We start from the raw sequence: 12,854 nt of genomic DNA on the forward strand, positions 1-12,854 counted from the left end.
TCCATGTCACTCTTCTGCAGATTTTTTTTTTAGTTTGCTTGGTTATAAAAATGCATAAAAACATCTTAGCAGCAGCTACAGTGGTTTGTGTGTGTTCGTGTTTGTATATATGTCCATGTCAGTAACTTGGTCAGTAAAATTATGCAGTAGAAAGTTTCAGTGTATTACTTCATTATGAATTAATATGTCACTGTTCCTGCTGGCCAACAACAACAACAACAAAAATCCAGGGTAACTTTGTAACTTCAAAGAAATCTAACTAATAATCACTGAACGCTCACCAGACCTCCTGCTAATACTTCATCCATTTTTCAGAATGTCTGTGTACCGGGACACCATTTGCTAAATGTTTAATTCATGCTTCGAATTAAATCACACAGAACAAAATTGTAATATTCCTTTACATTATCCTACAAATATTGTCATGAAACCTCACATAATAAAACTTGAGCTAGACTAAAGCTCAGTCTAGAATTCAAGCATCCAATTTTATAATAGTCACTTCTCATTCCTAAAACACTCAAAGAAACAGAGAACCTGTTTCCCCCAGTGCCCGAGCTCAAGATTGAAATTGACAATTCAATTCCTCAACTGACGTCAGCTGATTTACCACTGACCCTTAGAGTGTGTCATAACCAAGATATCCTCTCGTAACGGTCAATCCTTCAATCCATCAAGGCTACAATGTGTGTGGGTTTTTTCATATCTGTAAGAACAACATTAGCTGCAGGGTGTTAAAAATATTTTACAGCAAAATCATTTAATACTCACAAATGTCAATTACAGCCAAGAAAACATTATAGGAATGTTTGTGTGCATATGCCTATGAATGTATGCATGTAAACATGTTTGCTACATCAAAGGAAACGAACATTGTATGCAAATAACACAGGACTTTTATGCAAATTGAATGTGAATAGAAGTAATTCTGAAGGGAGTATTAATTACCCCGCTGATGAGAAAAAAGGTTTACATAGCACCGCTTGAACAGCCGTAATTGTAAAAGTTATCCAGCAACGTATGCATAATGAAACTTCAATATGCGTTGCACATTAAACTAACAAAATATATTGTACCCAGTGGAATATCTCAACAACTTAATATCCCACAACGTACTGGGATAAACATAGACTGATGAATTTGTGGTGCTTGCTAAGAATCTTTAAAAATTTCAGCTATCAGAAGTAAACAATAACATGCAACTAAAGCAATTTGTTGACCAAAATAGTTGACCAGTGAATACCCATTTAACCAATAGTGGGGCATTTCGTCTCAGTGGAATTTGTCAAGAAAAACAGGATTTTCAGTAAATCCGTTTCATAAAATAACTATACTTTTTGTAATATAGTTATATTAGGTAAATTTGTACTTGCTACTAACTGAACTACTAAAGAAAATGTTATCTGATCCCTGACCAACCCTATATACTTAATCCTTCTCTTTATAGCAATCAATGCCAGCAATTTATCCTCTTTCTCATCCCCAGTCACATTATTTCCATGCTTCTGTTAACTGAGCTCTGACCTCTTCAGATAAAGATCTAATTAGTTAGTCTACTCACTAGTGCCTGGAGGAAACACTCCACCAGTTCTGCTCCGAACTGAGAAGGTCTGACCGAATACAAGGTCACCAGCATATTACAGCAGGGGCCTCAAAGCAGCATTTTAACACATAAGATAACTATCAGTCCCTGCTGATTTAATTAAACACAAACATAACACTGACCAAAGGGCCATTTGGATTTTAGTGATTTTAATAAAGTAATAATACAACAGATCTCCCAAATGTACTATCACAGCAGGTTTGTAATGCAAACATTTACATTTTTTCAAGCTTAGAATGGCTTTTTCAAGCGATGGGGCACTGGTGACAGTACTAGCATACTTTGTGGACTAGACAAGATAAAATGTGACCAAAAGGGGGGCAAAAAGGTCAGACAATAATGTAGTCCCACCCCCAAACACACACTATTTGTTGAGACAGTGTTGCTCAGACAGTGTTTGCATTCAAAATCCACTTATACTCAAAAATCAAACTGACATGTTCCCTCATTTGAATGGGAATGACGCATGAGCGCTTCTGCAAAGTTGTATTCGCAATGTGCCTGCATTTTTGTCTCCGTCCTCGTTCTTTCTTCAAACCATGTCTTTTAGTGGCGCCATTGTATGCTGGGAGTTTATCGCTATTGTCCTTTCAAAAGACAAAAATAGCATGTGCCAGCAACAGCAAGGAAACAATTAAGACCTTCTCTTTCTTCCTTTATTCAACCAAGCTTCAGGCTTTTGTGGAGACCTGAAACCCTTTCCGTTTTCTAACGTCGAGTTATCACACAGCGTATCTGCGATTTAATTAGGACCAGAGGCTAATGCTAATTACAGCTTGTGAAAGCAGGTGGACAAAAACTACTGTAGCACTTACTTTAGAGAGTCTTCATCGTCTAATGATAAACCTCTCGGGGGATCAGAGAAAGACAAAGAGAAAGCGAATGAGATCAGATGTACTCAGACCATTACGGGAAGGTTTTATGCAGAGAGAAGACAAAAAAGAAAAGGAAAGAAAGAAACATTTTAGCCAAATGCTTTGTAACCGAAGGTCAAACTTGTTGACTGATGGGGAACTTTCCTCAAAATGGCACTTTTTTTGATGCGAAACAGCTGGAGCTAGAAATTTTCACCTTACGTGGTGCTTCTTTTGGGGGAGAGAAAGAACCAATGCATGTGGTTGTCACATCATATGCAACTATTGACCTTTTACTCTGTAGCCTGGAGGAGCTGTTGCTAACTCACCTAAGAAAGAGCAATGAAATGTGCAGGTTTTGATTGTTAAAGCTGAAGAATGTATTCTTTTTTAATACTTTTATCCACAGATTAATCTGCAGATACACTATACAGTATCCCATTCATTTCCCAGAAATGTGAAAAATTTGTCTAGCCCAGCATAGCAACAGTGATTCAACCAATGGTGTTATTTTGGGGCGGGGCTGTGTTTGGCTGACCAATGGTTTAGAAAACCTATTTGAAAACAATCTTTGTTTTTGAAATTTCATTAGGTGATGCTAGTGGAGAAGCAATCACTCATTTCACCTTTAACTTTGATTCAAAATGACTTTGTCTTGTCGCTGAAAACTGCTGTCAGTGTGAGCGTCTCAAGTGTAAGTGAGATATATCCAGTGTTGGGAAAGTTTACTTTCTACATGAACTAGTTCAAAGTTCAGTTCACAAATTTTAAAATGAACTAGTTCAGTTCATAGTTCATACTCAAAATTTTTTAACTAAGTTCACAGTTCCAAAAATGAACTAGTTCATAGTTCTTTTTTTCCATGTTGCTGCAAGATATTACTTTTCAAAAATGCCATGCACAGCCCATATAGAACCACAGACAATGAAGCTATGCGTGAGATTTTTCCCATCCTCACCGACCTTGTCATAAAACTCGTTTATATGATCATTCGCTATAGGTGGATGTGTTCAGGGAATTTTCCAGTTCATAGTATAACATTTAAAGCCCCTTGAATGAACGAAATGACTCAAAAAAGATTTGTTCATTTTGATGAACGAGATCGAACAAGAGAGTCAGTAGACACTGGTGGCTGGTGTTGCCAGATTGGGTGTTTTTCCGCTACATATTAAGGCCTGTTTACGGTGTGTTTTAGCTGGGTTTTCGCCTGGAAGACTCTATAGAAATCTGGCACCCTATTAAACGAAGGTAAAGTGAGCGAGCCTGGCGTTCACAGACACCAGAATGAACGAGTTCACAGTAACGTTCATCAGGCAGTAATACAGTACGTTCTGTTCACGTTTGCCTAAAATATGAACGAGTTCATGAATGATCGTTCAATGAACGCGTTCAGGCACAACACTGGATATATCAATATATAACAGTACTTTTTGTCCTATAATTGATCATTATATTGTATAACACACACATAGGGCTTTAATGTATAACAATAAAAAGATTGCTCTGTTGCTATGCTGGACTAGTCTGCTCAAACAAATGCAGTGACAAGACAAAGTCACTTTGAAAGAGAATTGGCCGATTTGGGTGACAAAGTTGAGAGAAGTTAAAGGTTAAATGTGTAATGGTTTGGCTGACCAATGGTTTTCCAAACACGTACTGTAGCCCCACCCGAAAATAACACCATTGGTTGAGTCACTGTTGCTATTCTGGTCTAGCCTGCTTGAACAAACAGTGACTCAACCAAAGGGTGTGAGTTTGGGGCAGTTGACCAAAGGCAGATGCTTTTGGAAAACTTGTTTAAAAACGTTGTTTTTTTGCAGTTTCATTTGGTGACACTAGTGGAGCAAAAAATGACACATTTCACTCTTGTAGCGACAATGGGTAGAAAGCAACCACCAACTAATCTTCTTTTTGAATATTAATTCAAATTCTCTACTTCTCGATGACTGAGGGGGGGGAAGATTTGTTCAGAACGTCTCATGATCATCACCGGTCTGACTAATTGAAGGAGCCCCCAGCACTAACACATAACTGGTCAATGGCTAGCTTTGTGGCCTACTACGGACTGGTTAAGATAAAGACAGTGTCCGCACATTCCAGAGTCAAATCACCAAGACCAGAGCCATAAGTCATCCATCCCAGTGCCAGAGAGTCTGCAAAAGACCCTTCTAATGACCAAACTAACGGAAAAGCTTGTCAATGTGTGGGGTTGTTAAAAGACAGATTGGTTCAGAAACCCCCGACAACATTCCTGAACACCTCCTCCTTAAGACCTCTGAACAAACAGAGTTCTGTCTCTTCACCAGAGAACTGATTCTTATCAATAACTATACATAAAATCATTCAAGAACAATTTTCAATGGACTCATGATCAAACAATCATGCAACTACCTAATCCTGGGTTGTTTCCACCACTTATATGCATATTCTAATAAGATATGTTGTGATCCCATATAATTCATGTAAATGTTATAATCATTAGGTGTGTGTGAATGAAAATGTGTACTGTTTAATTTCGATGTGATCGTATGCTCATGACTCAAAAGATGGCTTGAATGATATCTATGTAATATGTTTTGATCTTCTTTTTAATTAGAAATCATGCCTAAACGGTGCATCTGGTCTTTAAACCCCCAGGGAAGACATGATTTATGACTTTGAAAACAAAGGCAGTGTCTAATTGGTCCGATCTCTTCAAGAGGGGGGACAAAACGTTTAGTTAAAACCTTAGACCCAAAAACTAAGTTCTCTCTCTCGCTCTCTCGCTGCTCTCGAAGCTCTCTCTGTGCTCTCGCTCTCTGGGTTCACCCTCAAGAAACGCTCTGCTATCACTCTCAAGAGAGATGGGCAGAAAAAGATGAAGATCTGAGCCAGAGTAACCATGTAACTGAGGAGCAGACCAACCCAAATTAAGATCAGACGGGTTCGATTTATTCAAGCCATCTTACTACTCTCGTCTAAATTTTCTTTTCTTTTCTGAGTTATCATTTCCTTTATTTTCCGTTGTGAGTCTCGGTTCTAAGTTAAGTTTTGCGACAAGATTCCGACCACGTTTCTTCTGCAAAGCCAGCTTCAGACAAAGACTTTCAATTCATCCGCCAGCACAACACGTGACTGGAACGCCGCAGACCCAGGCACGAGGAGACAACCAACGAACGAACCCCTTTGACGCTGACCAAAGGAATTCCCAAAAGGAACGCAAAAGCAAAGACACAAGTACCTCCAGACTAAAACTCAACTGGTGTATTTATATAACTTTAATAACCTGCCTAAAACGATAGAAGGGTTAAATTAATGTTTGATGGTTCGTTCAGGTCATGTCTAAGTGCATATGGAATCATGAGATTTCATCATTTCACTCTTAAACCCACTCTTTCCTCACTCTCTTCCTTTCTGCAACTCGTATGAATGTGTGAATGTGTGTGTCTGTGTTAGATATTAGTTGTATGTGTTAGAATAATCAATAAAGTCTTGTTTGTATTTTAAAGAGAAATATTACTTGTGTTATTGTGCTTACAAATTTAATGTCTTAAACTTCTGATCTAAGTTACCTTGCTAACTATATAGTGTTTCACTATAGTTCGGATATTTATATCCGTTGCAGAGTTGATAATTGCAGCCAGTTCAAATGAACCGCGAACGAGTCATTTGCTCGGTTGTAATAAGTGACTCTTTTGAATTCCCTATAAATTAATTAATAATTCCTTTGAGCTAAATTGTAATCACTACAAATTACAAATATCTTACACTCTTTACCAAAGTCAAACATTTTTCAACTTTGTTGCCTCAGATTGCCTTTGTCTTTAATTGCTGCAACTTTTTAAGTATATAATATCAATATCTTTTTGTTCAATAATTGATCACTTTAATGTATTACACTCACAGTGAGCACTGGTTTTGGATGGGTTTTTATCCAGTTGTCGTATTATTCTGAGAATCTCCACAATTTGCCATTTGAAGCTCTTTCAAACAAGTTCTTGATTTTTCGTTCCCCCCTCCTTAGCCACTGCAGTGTGCACTTGTTAGAATAACAATTTTATCTCCAAACAGCAGCAACATAGACTGCCTGGAGTGGGAAAACTTTTCCGAGGAAGGGGAAGAACATGAAAACAATCTTAGAGTACATGTTGATTTTCCTTTCACGTACCGACAAAGAAAACTCCACCGTTTTCCCGACGACTCGCTACATACACAGCACGCATTCAGAGAAAGCAAATTCACTTGTTTTGTGTTAGGCAGTCGTCTGAGACATCAAACACCCCTCAGGGTTGTGGGATCACGAAATTGCCAGAGCTACGTTCACCCTGAGAGCAAAACTGACACGGACAGCCACAGGGGCATTCAAACAGCTAAGAAACAAATTTGTCTGTGTCGAAATGCCCAGACGTTGCCCTGTCGCTCTGACATCCAATGACCTACACGGGACCAAAGCCCCAGAGGGGGCGGCAGCTTTAACTTCCTGAATTCTAATTAGTGGCTTCTCGGCCTCTGGGTCTTGACTGAGAGGATTGGGTTTTTCAAAGTGCCCTTAAATTCTGCCTCATATTATAACTTAATGTGTCTTGCCCCCTAACTCTATTTCTTGTACAGTATGTCAGCAATATTTAGGTGCAGGGAGAGGATATGAAATTGTTGCTAAAATTCACTCTGGGAGGCGTTTTAGTCAGAAGCCACTAACACCCTCTTTGACATCACATTGGTCACTGTCACTATCATTACTGGTAAGAGAATACAGGCTTGACTCCAGTTGCAAGTTCATACAGACAGTATTCGAGACTCTGCTAGTTACTGTGTGAAACAGACCTGCAAACTCCTCAGACTAAAAAAGGTGGGGGGGGGGGAATGGCATGGTTTTTTTTGCTACATGCCATGGGATTAATCAATGCATGCTGATGAATAATGTATAATAATAAGAATAATAATAATTAATCTGCATACCCTAGTTTTGCACTGATGTAAAAAGACCGACAGTGACACAATAAGACCTCATGTTAGCAAAATGTTTTAATCTTTTAACTCTTAAAAAAAAAAAACTCTTAAAAAAACATGTATGTTCTTTAATGTTTGATTATAATTTTACGGTCTTCACATAGGGATGGGAATTGATAAGATTTTATCAATAATAATGCCACTGACGATTCTGATTATCGATCCAATTCTTTATCAATTCTCTTATCGATTCTTGATAGCACAGTGTGGAAAAATGTAGTCATATGCTTTTTAAAAAAAAAAAAAACAAGTGGTTTTCTTTATTTTGAAGTTTAAGCTTGAGTTAGCAAACTGTACTTTTTTATATAATTTATGTAATAAATATAACCTTATTGTAAAGTGTTACTGATTAGTTACACCGATTCAGACGTCTCCTGAATTCACTGTTGGAAAGATTAGTTGTTTTAACCATTCATTAAAATGAATCGGTTCAAATGAGTCATTAGTTCGCGAATTGGACGTGTCGTGCGCGTTGTGTGATTATGCCAGCAGTTAGGACACTGACATCCAAGATTTGTGTCAACATAAAAACATTTCATCACTGTATAGTTTTATTTCGTTTAATTAAAGTGTTGTTTAAGTCAGCTGAATGTCCAGAACGCTTTTCAGAGAAGATAAGGAAACTTATTTAGCAAAATTCACACCCAGCAGTAATTCAGACCTTAACTTTCGACCTTTTACCACCGTGTCGATTTATTTTTGATTAATATGTGCGTGCGAGGGAGAGAGAGCAACACAGCGCCTAGTTTGGAGACGGTGAAGTCGTTTACACAGAGAGTGCGCGCGCGCGCGCGACCGGCTCTCTCTCTCTCTCTCTGCTCGTTCTTTCAGTTAAACATACGCCCTGTCACAAACGCAGCCGTTCATCTACATTACTCACCGATCAAATAAGACTTTGGCGGGACAAAAAATCATTTTGGTGGGCGCTAAAATGCAGGAAAATTCATGCGCGAGTTTCCATTAGACTCGCACGGTAGCCAGGCGTCTCATCAAATGGCAAGCTCAGCTCAGTTGACGCTGTGTGCTTCAAGATTCTGACGCAAGTCCTAAGATTCCAATTGGCCAAGAGAAAAAGTGCTAAGATTCCGATTGGCCCAGAGAAATGTCAATTATAAGAATTATCCAATAATGTTTCGCAATTCTAGCCTGCATGGCAGTTACTGTGAGAAACAATTGACCAAGAAAACGGCGATTGTCGGCGAAAAGCGACAAGTTTGCAGGTATGGTGAAAGTGTGAATGTATGTGATTTGCAGTTTTTGCAAACATGTTACCAAAATTCAGTTTAAACCCTGTTTAAACTATAATTGTATTATAGTTTTAAACTTTAAATAACAATATTAACCCTTAAATGCACGAATGTTTCGACAATCATTATTACATATTTACTATTACAGTTTTGCTGATGATACTTCCTATTCTTTTGTTTTCTGCCTGCGGTAACTATGAGTGAAACGTCACTTCATCATGTATCAGACATCGTCACCTTGTGGAATAAAGGTGAATTGCACTTATTCAGTCAACAAAGATAAAATGATTGAAAACAGGCATTTTTTTCTTGTTATATTGTTTATAACGAATTGATTAAGGAATACTAAGAAGGTTGATGTCTAACTTTAAAAAATTAATGAGGAGGAGGCTAGTGATGTCCCGGATCACTAAAGATCCGAGGTATGCATTTAATGTTTATAAATGTTAAAAAGGGGTAACATGACTGAAAATGTTGCCTAAAATAAATGTTGGTCAAACACCACTCACATTTCTTCAAAAAAATGTAAAACTACACCAAACCACGAACGTATGGAGGAACTTTGTTCTTCTTGGTTGATCACCTTCTCAGATACACTGAGGCAGACAGAGATGATAATACAGCATCTCTACTCACTTTCTGTCTCATCTTATTCTGCCCTGAGGGAAAAGTCTGGCATTAAAAGCCACTGATGGTGCATATATCAGAAACAGAGAGGGGAACATGCCCGTTCATATGCTGTGGTGATATTTAAACATATACTATAAATTATAGTGACACATTATGCTTTAAGGTATCTGGAGATTATTCCGCCAAGAGCCATCCACTTAGATATAAAGATGCAATTTTACATATAAAGTGACGACACCAGTTCGGCTGGATATTTAAAATGGATCTTTCTGGTCCTGGATGCTGATTGGTCAGGATTTGCCCACCGAACATCTGGCTTATATAAAGTCAGCACACATTCAAGCACTGTTCATCTGTATATATACTCTCTTCCGGGTGTCGGGCCATAATCCATCCTTGACATCTTTAAAACGGTTTACCATGCAATTTTTACCCAGTCACTGTACTGTATATAGCTATACTCTGAACCCCATGCCCTACAGCAAGGAATCTGACATAATTTAGCGATAGGTAAAGCGGTGAGGTCTCATGAATAGTAATAAGTATGTACTTCTGCCCTGGCCTGTGAAAACCTCTTCAACTTCTTCTCTCCTACCCAGGAACGAGCGATACTGCACAAGCACCTGCCGGTGATGATAAAACAGCTCATCACCAGCCTCTTGTCTGGCTTGAGTGAGTGTGAGTCACCATTTTACCACAAAGTAAGTTGAAAGAAGCTTCATCCGCAGTGCCTCCGGTGAAATGCTCAATCACAACTAATTTGACAAAAGCAGTAATTCCACAAGCACTCCTGCTAATTGACCATTTTGTCATACATGATTTGGAACATTGTTGGGATGCTAAAAGCATCTTGTGCGTGTGTTTGGGGTTTCCATGCTTTATTTTGAAGTAAGCTTGAGTAGAGAAGTGCCAGCGGTTATTAGTTTTTCATCAAGGACAATGAAGACACACATCATGATGATAATTAAATGGGTTTTAATTGAGAAACAGCCTAAAAAATGACAAGGAAAAAAATAACCCCCACAAGAAATCAGCAACGTGCTAAAAGTATTTTCTAATGAAAAAAAAGGAGAAAGAACATGACTGTTTCAAAAAATCCAATTAACAATGTCAGGACAGGCAGCTTGAGCTGCGCGAGAAATGACAGAAAATGACAAAACGCTGGCTTATTTTAAATGATAGATAGATAAGATTTTGTAAAAATTTTAAAATAAGTCTCTTATGCTCACCAAGCTGCATTTATTTGATCAAAAATACAATACAAACAGTACAATAGTGAAATATTACTGAATATAACTGGTTTCTATTTTAATGTTTTTTTAACTAATTTATTCCTGTGATCAAAGCTGAATTTTCAGCATCATTACTCTAGTCTTCAGTGTCACATGATCCTTCAGAAATCATTCTAATATGCTGGTTTGATGCTCAAGAATTATTTATTTTTTATTCTCATCAATGTTGCAAACAGTGCTGCTTAAATTGATTGAAAGTTCAAAAGAACAACTTTTACATTTTGTAACATTATAAATGTCTTTAATGTCCCTTTTGATACATTTAATGTATACTTGCCGGATCTTACTGACCATTCTAGTGTATTTTTGGTCATAGTGTGATTCAAACATCTGGCAGCATTTCCATCCACATATCTAAGAGTGCTGACAACCAGTAGATCTCAACAAAACCACAAGGTGTTCACAACTGAGGAACAAAGCAAACATTAAAATGTGAGAATTCAGAGAACACTAGCTACACACACGCACGCATGCACATAAACACTGAGTACACAACAGACAGGATGTAGGTCATGTTTGGCCAAAGGCTGCGTTGGAAGGGTTGATGCGCTCATTTGTGCTGGGCGCAGATAGTCTTGTCATGTTTCATCCACCCTTCCCATGAGACAGGCTAACAAAACATTGGGACTCGGAGAGGCAGGACCGGCAAAAAAGGAAGCGTTCCGTGAAGGTTATCAACCGCCCTAAAAGATTCCTGATCCACTTTGAGCTTTATATCCTTGCCGGGCTTGCATTTCTGTCCATACTAGTGGAGACACAATAAATTTGGCTGAAGCTACTTGGCAGTAGTTGTACACTATGACGATACAGCCAATAAACCTGACGACTGCAAATGGTGGTAGCTCTATACTAATTTGTGTGGTTGTGGGCTGGTGGTTGAAAGGTTGTAGGTTTGAATGCCAGAACAGGTGATTCATGAGTTTGTACCAAATGCAGCCTTTCTTCAAATTATTTTCTTCACTGCTCAGATTAGAAACAGCTGAACAAACAACTGTCTGAACAAAGTCTTTTCCTTGATGTTTGTGGCCTAAGAATACAGTATAGGCTTCTTTTGAAACTAGCACAGAAAGATTATATTAACTAGCAACTAAATAGACAAGACAACACAACATGCACAACAAGCAAAACCCTTATGCTAGCCTGAGGACGGGAAACAATCAACTAAAGTAGCTGTGAATCTGCAATGAAGCCCTGACTCTTGGTGACAGTCAACATGTGTTCTCCACCAAGTCGCATTGGTTTGAAGGTAACAAGTTAACTCAACCAGACGTTAAAGCTGTAGTCAGCAAGTTCTGATCCGTCAAAACTCGGCGACGTGTCTGTTGCCGTCTGTCGGTGCGGTGTGAATTGGCCTTTAAAATCTGAGTTAAAGGTTCTTTATGGATCCATCAATGCCAATAAAGAACCTTTATTTTTGTCATGACAAATTGTTAGTGCAGCAGATTAATGGCATATTTCAAGAGAATCGTTCAAATTGGTATAAAAGCATGAATTTTGGCACAGATACTCTCTAAGGGTCACTTTTTGGGAAAAAGGCGTTGGCCACCAAAAAATTCAAAATGGCGGCCATTTTTTTAAGATGGCCGCTATTTCTGTCAAATGCTCATTATGTCAATTGTTCAAACAGTGATGTAGGCATAACATTTTGTGAAAATACTCTCTTCAGAATGTTTTTTTGGAAAAAGGTGCTTGTCCCTCAAAAATTCAAGATGGCTACCATTTTTCAAAATGGCCGCCATTTCTCTTGAATCCTTACATCTTTTTTTCAAATGGTGATGCTATCAAGAAATTTGGTACAAATAATCTTCAAGAAACATTATCATGGAAAATGGTGTGTGCCACTCAAATTCAAGATGGCGACCATTTTCATGATGGCCACCATTTCTGTCAGAGCTCAATTTAATGTGTTAAGGAAGGTTTTGTTTAATAGAGTGAACGTCATTACACAACCAGGGCACACTGGTGACTTCACGGCTGTGGAACTCAGCATGGGGTTCAGTGTCAGCTGATCTAGTTTTACTTACACTGTAGTTCTTGACTAGTAGTAATAGTATAGCTAAGTTTAGTGTCCCAAATGCTGCCTAACAGCCTCTCATCAATCAGCTGGTAATAGACGTAGTTAGAGAGCCAAAGAGCCACTTCATTTTTCTATTAACATGTCCTTTAGAGAGTATTTGTATAAAATTTTATGCTTGGATCACTGTTTGAATAATTGATATAATAAGCATTGAATAGCAAT

The sequence above is a fragment of the Scardinius erythrophthalmus genome (assembly GCF_964197995.2).
Source record: "Scardinius erythrophthalmus genome assembly, chromosome: 14".
In the NCBI taxonomy this organism is placed as follows: Eukaryota; Metazoa; Chordata; class Actinopteri; order Cypriniformes; family Leuciscidae; genus Scardinius; species Scardinius erythrophthalmus.